General features: G+C 35.4%; 1 long non-coding RNA gene across 1 annotated transcript; it reads right to left on the bottom strand.

Annotated features, from left to right (window-relative positions):
• Positions 1 to 9741: 9741 nt before the first annotated feature.
• On the bottom strand, positions 9742 to 10645 carry LOC149216215 (uncharacterized). The gene is made up of 2 exons (XR_016250541.1): positions 10404 to 10645; positions 9742 to 10291 (listed from the first exon to the last, which is right to left on the bottom strand). It is a non-coding gene; the product is annotated as an uncharacterized LOC149216215 (long non-coding RNA).
• Positions 10646 to 14890: the final 4245 nt, after the last annotated feature.

Genomic DNA, 14890 nt, shown 5'->3' with positions numbered 1-14890 from the left:
GTATTAGGCATAATCCATTTTCTTCCTTCTCTTTTATTGACCTCGGTTACTGGTGTCTTGCTTACTATCAATGTTTTATATAGCAAGGTTTGAATTTTCAAAAACATGAAAATAGTTTTCAAGTATTGGTTTCTTCTTTGAGATGCTAACCGCTCTTTCTTAGTTATTAGCACAATGCAAATCTTCCAGCATGTCCTTCAAGATGAAGTCATGCTATACTTGTGATGCTTATGTACATCCATATTTCTATATACCCCTTCAACCCAACCTTGTTGCACTCATCCATTCGAGGTATTTGATATCATATGTTGGCTTCTCGAGGGTCTTCCACAATTGACCATGAAAATTTCCTATCACCAACATTGTACAAGCATATTATTTACGAAGATTTGCATTCCACCTTTCGACCACTTGATTGTAATCTTTTAATACTAGTTGTACAAATTTAGAGGAACCATTAATTCAAATCTAAGAAGCCCCTAATGGCTCCTTCCCTGAGTTAGTGACTAGATAAAGCCAACCTTGGCTGTATAATAATATACTCAAATTGTTCCCAACACGATGAATTATCTAATGGTAAGAGATGGCATCATAATCATGACCTTTGAACTACAATCCTCCTCCAACACCTCTTGATCAGTCAACTTCCATGGATATTAAAACGAATAGTTTGTCTGAACAAATTTGATAAATTTACACTCAAAATCTAAAATCTATAATATGAGGGTTATTTTCCTTAGAATTATAGGTTGATTAAGTTTGAAAATGTAGAAAATAGAGAACATATGATAGTACAAACATCCACATTCATAATAACACAACATATGACCTAGAAAACATTTTCAAGAGAAAACCCAGCTAGAAACTGAGTTTGCTCTGTTATCTCTTTCTTTGAATGCAAATGGATGCAAGTACAAATAAGTATTGCTTGTTGGCCTATGTGTTGCTATAGTGCAGAAGCCATCTCTATTTGTTCTCTTCTTATCAACTATAGGCTACTTTAGTCATCTATGGAACAAAAGGCTCTCAAATAGAATGGAACCTCCTTTCCTCCTAGTAGCTCAATTATAACACGACCCGATAGCCTACTAACAAGTAAGTTTGACTCCTTCAACCCTTAACTAGACTTATAATATCGAATCTTCTAGAGTATTATTTATCATGACTGTGTTGCTAACCCTTTTTCCATGAATAATGGGGGTTGATTTGTTATCCTCTCAAATCATGGTGATCAAAACAGTAAGGTCAACTTCTAGGTGGAAAACATTTTGCATAAAAACCCTGATCGAGGCAATTATTACATTGTTTGAAAGGTAATTGTGTGAAAATAGCTCTAAGGCATGTCACACTTAAGCTATGTATCCTCAAAAATAATGTTTTATGCCTCAAATTGCTTCTGGAAGGTTCCACACCATAATTCACCAAACTAGGACCTACTAAGAAAAATGGTCATTCTTAGTTGATTCCTCCACTTTCTTCCACTCTAAAAACATCAATATGGATGACAAATAATATAATGATCCATTGTGGAGCCCCTTATCCTTCCCAACTTCCTTGTATATATCTACTTAAATCTTTTAGCTCTTGATATGAGAATTAGTTACAAACTTATAAATGATTTTTCATGGTAAATTATTTCCATGTCATGTCATTTTGAAAATATAATAGAGTGAACATAACTAAGATTACTTAATTCTAGTTAATTATAATACTTTAGTATATCATCAAATGAAGTTTGGTAAGGAAGTTATTAAATGAGCAAGAAAAAAAATAGCATTAATTGAGATATAATGTCAGATCAAATTTGTATGCATTATTCCATATTTGCAATGGGCTATGACTTGGTTCACTCTAACTATCCCATGTTTTGGCTTCCTTTGTAGAAATCTACCAATACTATTGTTGCTAAGATTGTTATTTTTCATTGTTTAAGATACGTTTTTAATAAATAAAGTGATTCAATACCCTCAAAAACTAGACCACTTAGACTATGTAGACTATATAGCTCAAACTTATGATTCCAACAAATTCTTGAGAGACTCATAAAAAAATTAATTGAAAAATATACATAATAAAATACAAAAACGTAAAAATAAATTACTATACACTATAAGTTAAATAACACATTTAATGATAATTTCATATTATAAATTATTTAATTTGTTTTTGAATATTTCTAATTAAGTGATTGAGACACCCAAAAGCACAAACGTTGAAAATTGTTTTTTAGTCAACTTAAGTAATAAACAATAAGCCTCTTCAAATTTTATGCGCTTGTAAGAATTCCCAACCCCATAAATTTCCCCTCTACACCTTTCATTAATTTGCCGTCAAAATTTCATCTATAATTAAAAATCGTGAGAGTAGAATAAAGCTTCTTGTTTGAGTGTACTATGATCCATGTATCAATGACACGGAGGAAATTCAATGTATTTCGCAATATGTGTTGTTTGTGCAAAAAGTTGATGAATATACAACAGAAAGCATTGTTCAACAATGGACATATTAGAGCAAATTCATATCGAGATACAACCATGTTTGATTGAAAAGGGAAGCATACTATACAAACAAGTATTAGGGGTTGTGTGATTCGTCTACGTTCATTATTTTGTGACATATTCCTTTAATATAAAATAAAATTAATATATTTTTTAAATAATTTTATTTAAATAAAAAACAAAAATAAATATGTGTATTTAGTTAGTTTTAATTAAAATCATTAAAAAATATTAATAATTCTAATTTCGCAATCGTTACTAGATTCATTAATAAATATTTTAATGTTTACATGACTTAATATAATTTCATATCAACTTTACAAAGAGATAAAATAATTATAAGTTCAAAAAAAAGTTAGTAATATGTTTAAATCTTATACTTTTAAAAAATATTTCAACACAGTATTTATATAAATTATTTGATGATTATGTAGATATTCAAATATTTTAACTTATTTATAATAAAATATTCAATGTCCAAAGTAAAAAAGTAATTGAAAGTTAAAAGTTAAAATTAAAACATCAAGTAATTCATTATAAGAATAATAACAAGGAGATGTGTAAGTAATTCAATTATTAATATAAATTAATATGTGAAATTTAAAAATATTCATAATAATAAACAATTTCAATGCGATTTATCAATAAATTATTTTAATATGCAAGATTGAGTAATATGGATGTATACTTAAAAATATATTAATAATAAAGAAAATCATTTTAATGTGGAAAATGTAGTGTATAGATGAAATGTATCAATGCACATGTTATGTAAAATATTTTAATATCTAATATGTATATATTAATATTGTTTAAAAAAAATATGTATATATGATACAAACAAATTGAAAAAAATAACTTTTATGGTTAAAATCTATGAAGTAGTCTCACTATTTTACATTTTAGTGTAAATTTTCCTTCAAATCCAACAAAGACTTTTTGGAATTACATGCTTTTGATTCCTCTAAGCCTAGTTTAGATGGATATATAGTGGTGATATTTGAGAACTTCTACATTTAGTGTGATATATAGTGGTGATAATTGATAACTTCTACATTTAGTGTGGCATGCCATACAATTTCCTAAATTTGGCAAACAAAGATATTGTTGAAGACTTATTAGAAAAATATTTCAAAAGTTTTTTAGTTAATTATATTGAGGAGATGAAATAACTCTAATATATGTCATCTCATTTAAGCATGTTTATATTGCCATCTTTTACTACAACCTATATTATTAAAGTGAATCTATTTTGAATAAATACAACTATTTAGATATGTTGATCTTTCATACAAATCTCTACATGTTCAAATATTTGAATTGAAATATTTAAATCTATATCGATCTTGAGATATTTTATTTAGGACCTAAATCTCACTCATATTAAAACGTAGAAAGAAATTATTAATTAGAAAGAGAGTTTCTATTTCAATATATATAACATAAATTTGATATAAAACTATACTACCTATATAGACATTGAAATATTTTAATTTTAACAAACATTGATTTTTTTTTAAATATGGCTAACAATTCCATATTGAACAAATATAACTAGTATATTTTTAAATAGGCTAACAATTTCATGTTGAACCAAAATTGAGCTAATCTAATACGAGCTTAAAAAAATTGGTTTTTGAGGCCACAAATGTATACATTCTACTTGTTATTTAACTTTGAGATAGTCAAATATTCAGCTGTAAAAATTCTGTTTTTGAGGAAACAAATGTATATATTCTACGTGTTATTTAACTTTGAGATAGTCAAATATTCATTGGATAATGATAAATTTTCTTGCTGTGAAAAAGGTTAAATCTGGATTTTACACTTTGAGATAGTCAAATATTCATCGGATAAGGATGAATTTGCTTGTTCTGAAAATTCTGGATTTTACATTTTTTTTCAATATATAAATTAAGTTTGTGAAATTAAAATTTCATCTTATCACTGAAAATTATAGTAATTTAATTATATCACAGGAAATAATATTATTAAATGATATATGGAATTTTTACAATATAAAATAATGTAATCATTATATTATTTGCTTTTGGTGGCTTTTATTTTCACTAATCATATATATAGATAATTTAAAAAATATATTTTTATTTAATATATCATGTAATTTTATCTAACATCTCAAGTGAAAAGTAAATGATTTACTTTTACCATAATAATCTAGTAAATTATGGCAAATGTAACATTTAAAGTTTATTTTGATTTAACTTTAAAATGAGTTATGGTTAGTTAGGGAATTTATGGGAAAAGACACTAAGTGAAAATTTCACTCTTATGCTGAGAGATAAATAATCTCATTTTGGAAAAAGAAGCCAAGAAGGGAAAAGAAAAACCTCATGTATCTGAAAAGGGAGATGGAGTTCGCTAAAAGGAGTCTTCTTGCTCTTCGCAACCTAAACCAAAATATCTAAGTTTCCCCTTCATATTTTTCTAGAATTTTTATTACTACTATGAAGTCTTCTTGCTCTTCGCAACCTAAACCAAAATATCTAAGTTTCCCCTTCATATTTTTCTAGAATTTTTATTACTACTATGATTATTGCGGAAGGATTGTAGTTTGCAATAATTACAAATTACAACACAAATCTATAACAAAGACACAGGTAGAAACACCAGCAAAACGTGAGGCAAAGCTCACATGACTTCATCAATTAATTTGCTCAATTACATCACACTTATATATGAAACTCACAACTAATTCTGGCAACCAATTCCTAACTAATTCATAACTAATTCTGTTCAACCAATTCATAACTAATTCTATTTCTGCATTATTCTCACATCCTCCCTTAATGGAGAAATGGATTTTCTACAATACCTAACTGACTTCTAAAAACTTCAAATTTGATTTTACCAAGGGGCTTAGTAAATATATCAGCCACATTATCCTTGGTGTTACAAAATATCAATCCAATTTTGGTGTTACAAAATATCAATCCAATTTCTTTTGACATAATTTTCTCACGTACAAAGTGGTACTGTAACTCAACGTGTTTTGTTCTAGCATGGTAAACTGGATTATGTGCTAATTTGATAGCACTCTGATTATCACAATTGATACATGTTGCACCACTTTGCGCTTCTTCAAGATCTGCAAGAATTCTCCGCAACCAAATAGCTTCACAGGTGGCATTGGTCAAAGCTTTGTACTTTGATTCTGTTGATGATAAAGAAACCGTTGGCTGTTTCTTACTACTCCAAGATACGACCCCTGATCCAATATGAAATGCATAGCCAGAGGTAGATGTGAGAATAATGCAGAAATAGAATTAGTTATGAATTGGTTGAACAAAATTAGTTATGAATTAGTTAGGAATTGGTTGCCAGAATTAGTTGTGAGTTTCATATATAAGTGTGATGTAATTGAGCAAATTAATTGATGAAGTCATGTGAGCTTTGTCTCACGTTTTGCTGGTGTTTCTACCTGTGTCTTTGTTATAGATTTGTGTTGTAATTTGTAATTGCAATCACAATGTTGCATAGTTAAATAATGAATGGAGTGGAAAATCCTCCGTAAACTACAATAGAAGAAATTATTTCTGTAAACATTATTAAGTCAATAGAAATTATTTCTGTAAACATTATTAAATCATATTGACTGGGTACATCTCCCAACCGTTTTTGTAATGAAGGCATGAATTATAAACCGACTTTGGAACTCAATGAGCGCATAATGAGCACCAATCATTTTGTAGATAATAATCATATGGTGCTTTCAGTCACGAAATCCACCAGCTCAGGCCCACCAGCTCAGGCTCTGTATCTGATAATGACTCCCTTATTCATAGTAAGGCTGCCTCTACCTCCTTCGCTGCTTACTCTGTCCGTGGTAAAGGCTGATTCAACTTTGGAAATTGGTACTGCTTTCATTTGCCTATTTTATCACTTCTAACACCTACTTGATTAATAGATCATAGTATATTCCATAATGAAGATATAGGTAAATCAAACACCTTACTAAGCTTAGTTAAGCTATCACATGTAGAACCTAATAGCTATCTCCATAATCATTGAACTAGACATATCTATACAAGCAATTCCATAACATATAAGAGTCGTCAGTGATATCACCTTATCTCTATACTAGTGTTTATCCGTAATATGGAACCAATACTAGCTCTAATCTAGTTGGTGTAAGCAATCAAACCTATAAGCTTGATTAAGATGTATGGTAATGTAAGTAGATTAGCTGAATCCAACACGGTCTCATGTTGTTATGTGATCACATATGACTAGTAGTGCTTAAGCTTTCCGTAATAACTAAGCTGTACGATATCATAGCTAACATATGAGCTATTACTTCTCCTTATCTTTCCATAACTAGTGGATCATAAGAGCTTGAATACAAGGATGTTACTTATCCTTATCTTACCCTAATTAAGCTTACATTATCTATACTAAGCAGGTAAGAGTGATATGTATTAGTAGACAATGGATTTTATATACGATTCATAAGAACTCACCTTTCAACCCATACCTGACAGAGATGTCCCCCAGGTCTCCATGCCCGAGAGATGAGGAGAATGTAATGGGGAAGAATTGAAAGCGTAAGGTGAAGGTAAGATTCGTTCATAGGTCATAGGGCAGAGGCAAATTGAAAGTATGCTTCCCAAGTACCCGTAGTTTCCAAGGAGGTGTACCAAGTCGGTATGGATGAGTTGAAGGTCCAACCAACGATGAGGGCAGAGGCTCAGTTTCAAGATGTTTTCCCGAGGAGTAGTTTCCTGAGAATGCATATCAAGGCAGTAAGTATGAGGCTGAGATTAGAGGACGTAGGGTATATATTATCTAAATAGGTTGGAACATAACGGGTATGCTTGAACCAACCTTCTACCCTGTCATGGGTTCAGATCTTTTCTTTGCATTTGTTTGTTGCGGCAGGTAATGCAGAAGTTGCAAGGTTGTGGCACCTCACTGACACTATTTCCTGATTGCATTATATATGTGAATATCCCACACACAATAAGCTCAACAACTTCTAGCGTGTACTAAATTCCCTCCTGCCTGGTGTCAAAATCCTATGGGATCGAAAGCGAACCTACGTTCTTAATTATTCCGGCTCCCCAGCTCCCCACCCAGCTCCCAAGCTCCAGCTCCAGCTCCCCATCCATCAAGCAAGCTCCCCAGCTCGCTAACAAGCAAGCTACCCATCAAGCACCAGCTCCCCATCAAGCAAGCTAACCAGCCAGCGATCTAAGTAATCCCAGCTAGGCAAGCAAGCAAACGATAGCAAGTTGGAGTTGTTTGGTCGTTTCCAGGCAAGCGATAATGGTGAATAAGGCTGTTTTCCATAACAGGTATCCTATCCAAGTGGCCCAGCTCGAGTAGCCAAGCCAAGCAGCTGGGGCTCCCATCCTAGTGTTGAGTATATTGCATCCCCTGAGCCGAGTAGAGTAGCCCCGCCCAGCCGATGAATGCATCCCGCCAGCTATAGGTAACCGTTCTAAAAAGGCATGGTTGAGTCATAATCAAATCCATTTTATGGTCCCAAGATTATGCCTCCGACCCCTTCCAAACATGGAGCGAGGTACGAGCCGCTCGACCATCGGGAGAGGATTTTCTTTATAAAAACACACATTGAATTAGATTTTTTGAATTCACAGACACGGACCAACTCGACTTTCTATTTCAAAAATGCTTCACACCTCGACTTGAGGATTCAGGCGCTCAGGACAAAGGCTATGCAAATTAGGAAATGAATCAAGTTGACTCACGACAAATGCAAGTTCAAAACCGACCTTATACCTCCAAACCTAGAGAAACCTGGAGATGTTTGCAGGGGTCTACAATTCAGCGTATCTTCAGAGTTTGGAACTAGAGAGCGGACTGCCTATCTAAGGAGGCGCTCCTTATGGATTCTGGTGCATGGTCCTTGAAAATTTCTGTTGGCAAGAATCCTATATCATACAGGACTTTTGTATTCCAGGATTCTGACTCTCCTTTTTTTGGTCTCTTCTGTGCCTTTCTTTTGCTTATCTCCTTAGATCTGTCCTGGCATATGTTTATATCTGTTTATGTCGTCAAGATCTGTCATGGCATATGTTTGTATCTGTTTTATGTCACAACTATCTCCGTTTTTTGGTCCCAGCTGGTGCTGGGGAGGTCTGCTAATGTGTCCAGGCTATATGCTCTGTTCAGACTCATCCTATGGATTATATTCCTCATATTTTGTATGAATGCTCTATTATACAGACTCATTATAATACAATTCAGCTTTTCTTTCTGCCAAAAAAGAAATATGATTTAATTTGAAAGAGATCTTTGAAATCATAATGAGAGTTAAAACTGTGCAAATACCACTGAGTCTGAGACCGAGAACCGGTATACAAGGGAAGGGTTCCTAAGAAACTTTATCACATTCATATGGGTTAGTAATTATAGTAGTTATTGGAATAAAGAAAAAGATAATAAGTAGATGATGTGTAGGGTGTTATTATGTCATAACAACCGTGAAATTTAAAACATCAACTTACTCTGGAGACCCAAATGGTGTTAAGAAGTGGAAGGTTATATGGTTGAACGAGATTTAAACTCAATATAATGGTGTTAAGAAGTGGAAAGTTATATGGTTGAATGAGATTTAAACAAAATATAATGATCTTCAGAGAAGGGTTTGTTTCATTTCGATGGGTTAGTTCTAGATACGCCAAAAGGCTGGTAGACCTAGTACGTTCCCTTAATTGTTTGGTCTGGGAAAAAGGTCCATTTTCACTGAGGGAGGAAGTAAATACATGCTCCATAAAAATCTGAGACAACCACTAGAAGACAGATACTAGATACAAATTATATATATGAACCAGACGACAACCTTGAACCATTATAGCCATGAATATACAAATACATACATGTATATATTCGGGAATGCAAGATAATCAATGTTGAAGCCGTGGTAACAATACAACTTGTAAGACGAATATGAGAACAATCTATAAACAAGCATTGAATTAAACTATAACTTTGCATACCAAATGGAAGCAATTTATAAGAAAAAGATTGTATTGAAACTGTAGAAGTTACTGGCTCAGGCCATACTTAAAACATATAACTCTCAATTATCCATACCGACACAAATAATACTATCTTTCTAGGAATTTAAAGACCAAAAATGAAAGCATTGTTGGTACGAAAGAAGAGTAAATCCTACAACAAACCATAACCATGGAGACACCCGCGTTCAAGGGTCATACAGAAAAATCTATCTAATTCATAAAGTGGAACCGACGAATGAGGGTCAGGCATAAATGAGTTACATATAAATGACAATAATAACCAGAAAATTAGGGATTAAATCCCAATTAGACTCGTAACAACCAAGTTCACCAGACTCAGTAAAGTTGCAGAAATGTCCTTGTTGTTGAGAACCATTTCGAAAGGAAAGATTACACTCACACCTGATAAAACAAGAGGAGAATGCTAGATAACGACATCGTGGAGCAAAACGTGAATAACTCAACATAACCTCGCAAATGCTAACTTGTTTGACACAAAAAGAGAAAGGGAAAAAGAGAAAGGGTTATTCTAGCGAGAGAAAAGGGTAAAAAAGAAAATATTAGAACTAGCTAGGAACAGAAATTTAGATGAAGAACTAACCCCTGTAAGGCGGTTGATAACCAAGAAACCCTGGCACATTGAACATGTACTAAAATAAATGGAAAATCTCGTCAATATTGTACCATTTATTGTGAAGGGTAGTAGGGTCAAAGACATCTCACCTAGGCCATGACTCTGCCTTGACTGGAAAACCCTCAAGCTCTTCCTACTTAAGACACGTCTGTCTTTGAGGAAAAAAGAAAAATACACTAGTTAAAAGGCTAGAGAAACTTGAAAACAAATCTTAAGAAAGGCGAATTTATAAAATGTAAGAAAACCGTGCAGGGATTTCCTTACCTAAGAACATTCCAGACCTTACAAATTGAATTGTAGACCCAGTTTTATGACTTGACTCCGAGATGGTGAAAAAAAAACATAGTTGTAAAGTAGAGACTCTCATAGAAACAAACTCTTGGCGAAGACCTGAGCATCAAACCCTTGGGGTTGCAGAAAGCTAGAACACGAAAACCCCAAACTTGCAAATGAGACCTACCTCGAGAGGCTGGGGGGTGTGGGAGGCGAGTGGGGGGTGCGGGAGGTGAGTTACCCTATAGCCTCCCTCCTCCCCCTCATTCTGTCGTCATTATCTAATGCACTAGATGTTGGAGAGCTATGGATTTGTGAACAATCTCGAGGACCAACTTGCAAATGGACGGCCCAGATCGACTTCTAAAAAGTTCTGGATATGACAACAACCACCACGACAACTCAAATGGGTTTCCAAGATATCAAACTTAACTAAGTGAACAGTTACAACATTTAATAAAGAGCCATGTGTTTTCCAAGTTAATACAGGTATAATAGAATTACCGGTAATCCATAAATTTTAAAATATAAGAACAATGGAAGAATATCTTGTTACGATCGTAATGAAAATCTATTATACTCTACAATCATAAATTAAATCTGGGGAATGACAAAAATGATGAACCTTGTGAATCCTTTATATAGGTTGAGCCATGTGACCTATAAGGGACTTTAACGGTGAACCCAAGGCGTAGCAATAGGGTCATTCCGTATTGGATACTTTTCCCAACAAATTGGTGACTCCGCTGGGGATCGTATCTTGCTGGTTGTTTGTGTTTTTGCTATTCATTTCATAAACACAGGGAGTACCGAATCGAACTGCATTTGGAGCTTTCAAATGCAAAGTAGAGGGCAGCTACTCTAGCTCAGTTTCTGGGCATGTTTATGATTTGAAGAGCTGATCCACAAGGACTCTGAACAGCTCTTAGTGATAGTTTTTCATCCTCCTTTTCATCCCTTAGTGTGTACTTGATTGATAGCTTCTGATTTGGCCAAAAACTGTTGATTTTTGAGCAATCTGTGACCCGGAAACTGAGAAAAACGAAAGTTTAACTCTTCATTGCAGACACTGTGAAGGCAGTCTGCATTTCAGCGCAGATCCCGAAGGGGATACCTGCGCTGAATGTCAAACTGACAGTGTACCACCTGCGCTGAACAAGTTTTGCCTTGTGCTACTGGGGTTCCCTGCTGTTTATTGCCCTGTTTTCATCCTTGTTTTTGCAGCCTGTTATCAGTCAATGTACCTATCTGAAACCAACTTTCCTTGCCACTATTCCGCCTCGGTTGTATAAAGAAACTGTATTTGTTCTTTATGTATTTCTTATATCATTTCCAGTTTCCCATAACGAAAGTGAACTAGTCTTGCTGTGGCCTCTTAGATCTAGACCTGTGATAAGTGTCGTTTTGATCTTAAGGGTTAGTTTGTTTGTTGTTCATAGATGATTGAGCTTTTGCTTTCCTCATATGATTTGAATTAATGTATTTCTAGTGTCGAAACAAGTAAATCTTAAGGTGTCTTTTGATTTTGGACAAGCTTGTTTGCTTTCACTTGAAATTGAATTCAAAATTATACAACAGCTTTCTTTTTGTAGTACATCAACATTAAGAAAGAGAAAAGAAATACCTGCATTTTGCATTTTTGCATTTGATAAGTTTGTATGCTGATTTAGGAAAAAGTGCATTAGTGTATGCTCTTTGATCTGTGTGAAAAGATGATGTCTTTCTTTTCCCTCAGTAGTTAAGATTTTCATAAGTCGAAAAGATTGAAAAAGCTTGCTTCTCATCTTAGACTGCATTTAGGAATTTGTATCATACATCTCGTGGTGAACCTTGAAAGGCAAACTTTAAAAAGATCAACTTAAAATATATTGAATGAACCTAACAACGCTTTGAAACATAACGCAAACACATAGAGGTCTAAGCTAGAGACGTGTTCCGGCGTCGTTAAACGTAGTGACTGTCGATCTCGAAGAAGGTGGGTGATTCCTCCTGAGAGTCGGTGGCACTAATATGGACTTGTGCTCCCACGTACCGTCGCGTATATATTGGGAAACCCCTATAGGCATATACCTTTTATCCATAGGAAGCCATGTCGGCCGCCCTACTGATCACAATGCAGTGAACACAACATTCACGAAGATCGACCACCCGTACCGTAAAACGTATTCTGTGGTTTTGCGAAAGGTTTGGCACACCCTCTGCCTAGATCTCCAGAGCAGTTTCTTTTGGCCTTTTTCAGACTCTATAACAGAAAAAGTCCATCCGAGCATTTGTCACTTCGGGCTCATTAAAACATCGAAGGAGACTAGAGTCATCTTTAGCTTTTTCTCGACTCTTTAAAACTGAAAAAGCAAGTTGTGTCTAAAGCGTCGTTAACAATTTATTTTAAATGGAACAATCACCCTTTATTCCTGCGTTGATCTTCGAAGTTAGTCTACCTTCATCACAAAGTTCTTGTAGAATCGCTAGGAAATCTTTTGGATAGACTAAATATGTCTGAACAACCGTCGACATCCAGGACTGTGTCATCCGACACAGCAGCGGCATAGCCTCCTGCTGCTACTCCAACGATGTTCGCTGGTATACCATCTGTCCCGGCAAATTGTCAACAACAAGCTGGAGTCCAATCAGAGACTGTTTCGACGGCATGGTTAGTTCCTATTTCTTCATCCGGATTATCATATGGTATTTCTTGTGTTGAAACTCAACAACTTGATCCAATGTGTCTTCAAAGGCAAATCTACCCTTTAAGCACTGGATTGCCACCATATGGAGGGCAGTATGCCTTTTCATTGTTTCCCCCCGGAGAACAACCATATGGGAGTTTACAACAAAGTTCAGGTCAAACTGGAATTACATCTAGCGGATGGGTACCAATACTGCCTCAACAACCAAGGGTTGCATATTCAATGCAACCAGTCCACCCTGTGTCGAATGTCGCCACTATACCTGGTATGTTAATTGCGTCGCAAGTACAAGCGCTACCTGTTGTATGTCAACCCCAAGTTTCTCAGGTTGCCATACAACAGCCTCTTGTCTCGACGACTCAATCACAACCTCCGGTTAGTGCCTCCTTATTTGGAGCGACTCAGGCTCAAACAAGTACTAAGACTCCTCATCTTGGTCAATTATCCAGTATTGGACAACAGCAAATGGTCCAACAACCGGAGCTGGTTCAAACCCAACAACCGCAATTCCAGAAATCATATCAAGGACCCGAGCAACAAGTCTTTGTAAGTAATGGGCAACCGCATAATAACGGTTGTGCCCATCAAACTTGTCAAAGTTGCCAGCATCAAATACATTATGCTGCTATGCAAAGACCTAATGCTCAGGCGATTCCATCTTATCCTGGGTATGCTCCGCCTAACCTGAGTCAACAGTTTCCCTTTGTAGCAACTCTAGAATTACCAGATCTAAACCGGCTGACGAATGATCCAATTGCTTATGCCCCTTGGTGGCCAGCGATTCTGCATAAACTTCCATCGGACATTCCTAAATTCAATGGAAATCCAGGTGAAGACCCGTCGAATCACGTGATGACTTTTCATCTGTGGTGCTCGCCGAACACCCTGAACGATGATTCGATAAGGCTTCGCCTTTTTCAGAGGACATTGACAGGTCCAGTGGCTAAATGGTATATTGAATTACCTAGAGCCTCGTTCGACAATTTTAGCTCCCTAGCCACGACTTTCTTAACCCATTTTCAATTACCCATAAGGTATGAAACTGGAACAGAAATCTTAACCAACTTCAAGCAGACGACGACCACACATATATCCGATCATATACATGAGTGGCGTCGTCGTCGCAGGATGGTAAAGACTTACGTTCCAGATCAGCTGTTAGCTGAATGGTTTATAAAGTCGTTACTTCTTGCCATAACGGAAGATGTGGCCAAGGGGGAGTCGTAACGGAGGAGCAAGTTATTGCTCGTGCACAATATCTAGACTTAGTATATACTCAGTCTGGCACGCTCTATGATAAAATACCTGACGCCCCTAGACCGGAATTCTCAATTCCTCCTCCTCCTAAATCAAACAATGACTCTCGCGCCAACGATGACGTGTTTGGCAAACACCAATTTCTAGTAAAAATGCAAATGAGGAACTTCTTGCCTCGGAAGTAAATGCCATGTCGACCGACAAGGGAAAACAACTGAAGCAACCAGGGGGCAAGAAGAAAAAGAAAGGGAGAAAAAGGAAACCCCCGGCAGGGTGTCATATATGCGATGAGCATCATTGGACGAAAGATTGTCCACATATAACTGAAGTTAAGAAACTCTTTAAGAGTTCAAAAACCCCAGCAATATTGACTGATAAGTTTCCTAATCTAGGTCAAAATCTGGTTGCTAATCAAAATACTTCCCGATCCCAAGTGCTTATGTTGTCTACCTCAAAGCAGCAGAATGATGCTTTGACAAGGAATAAATATTACGAGAATCCACAGCGGTCGAATAACAAGGCTGATGAACAACC

The sequence above is a fragment of the Pinus tabuliformis genome, chromosome 1_1 (assembly GCF_031772625.1).
Source record: "Pinus tabuliformis cultivar Carrire ecotype Pingquan chromosome 1_1, CPIR1, whole genome shotgun sequence".
NCBI lineage: Eukaryota > Viridiplantae > Streptophyta > Pinopsida > Pinales > Pinaceae > Pinus > Pinus tabuliformis.
Note: the sequence above shows the minus strand (reverse complement) of the source record. Positions and strands in the feature narration are given on the sequence as shown.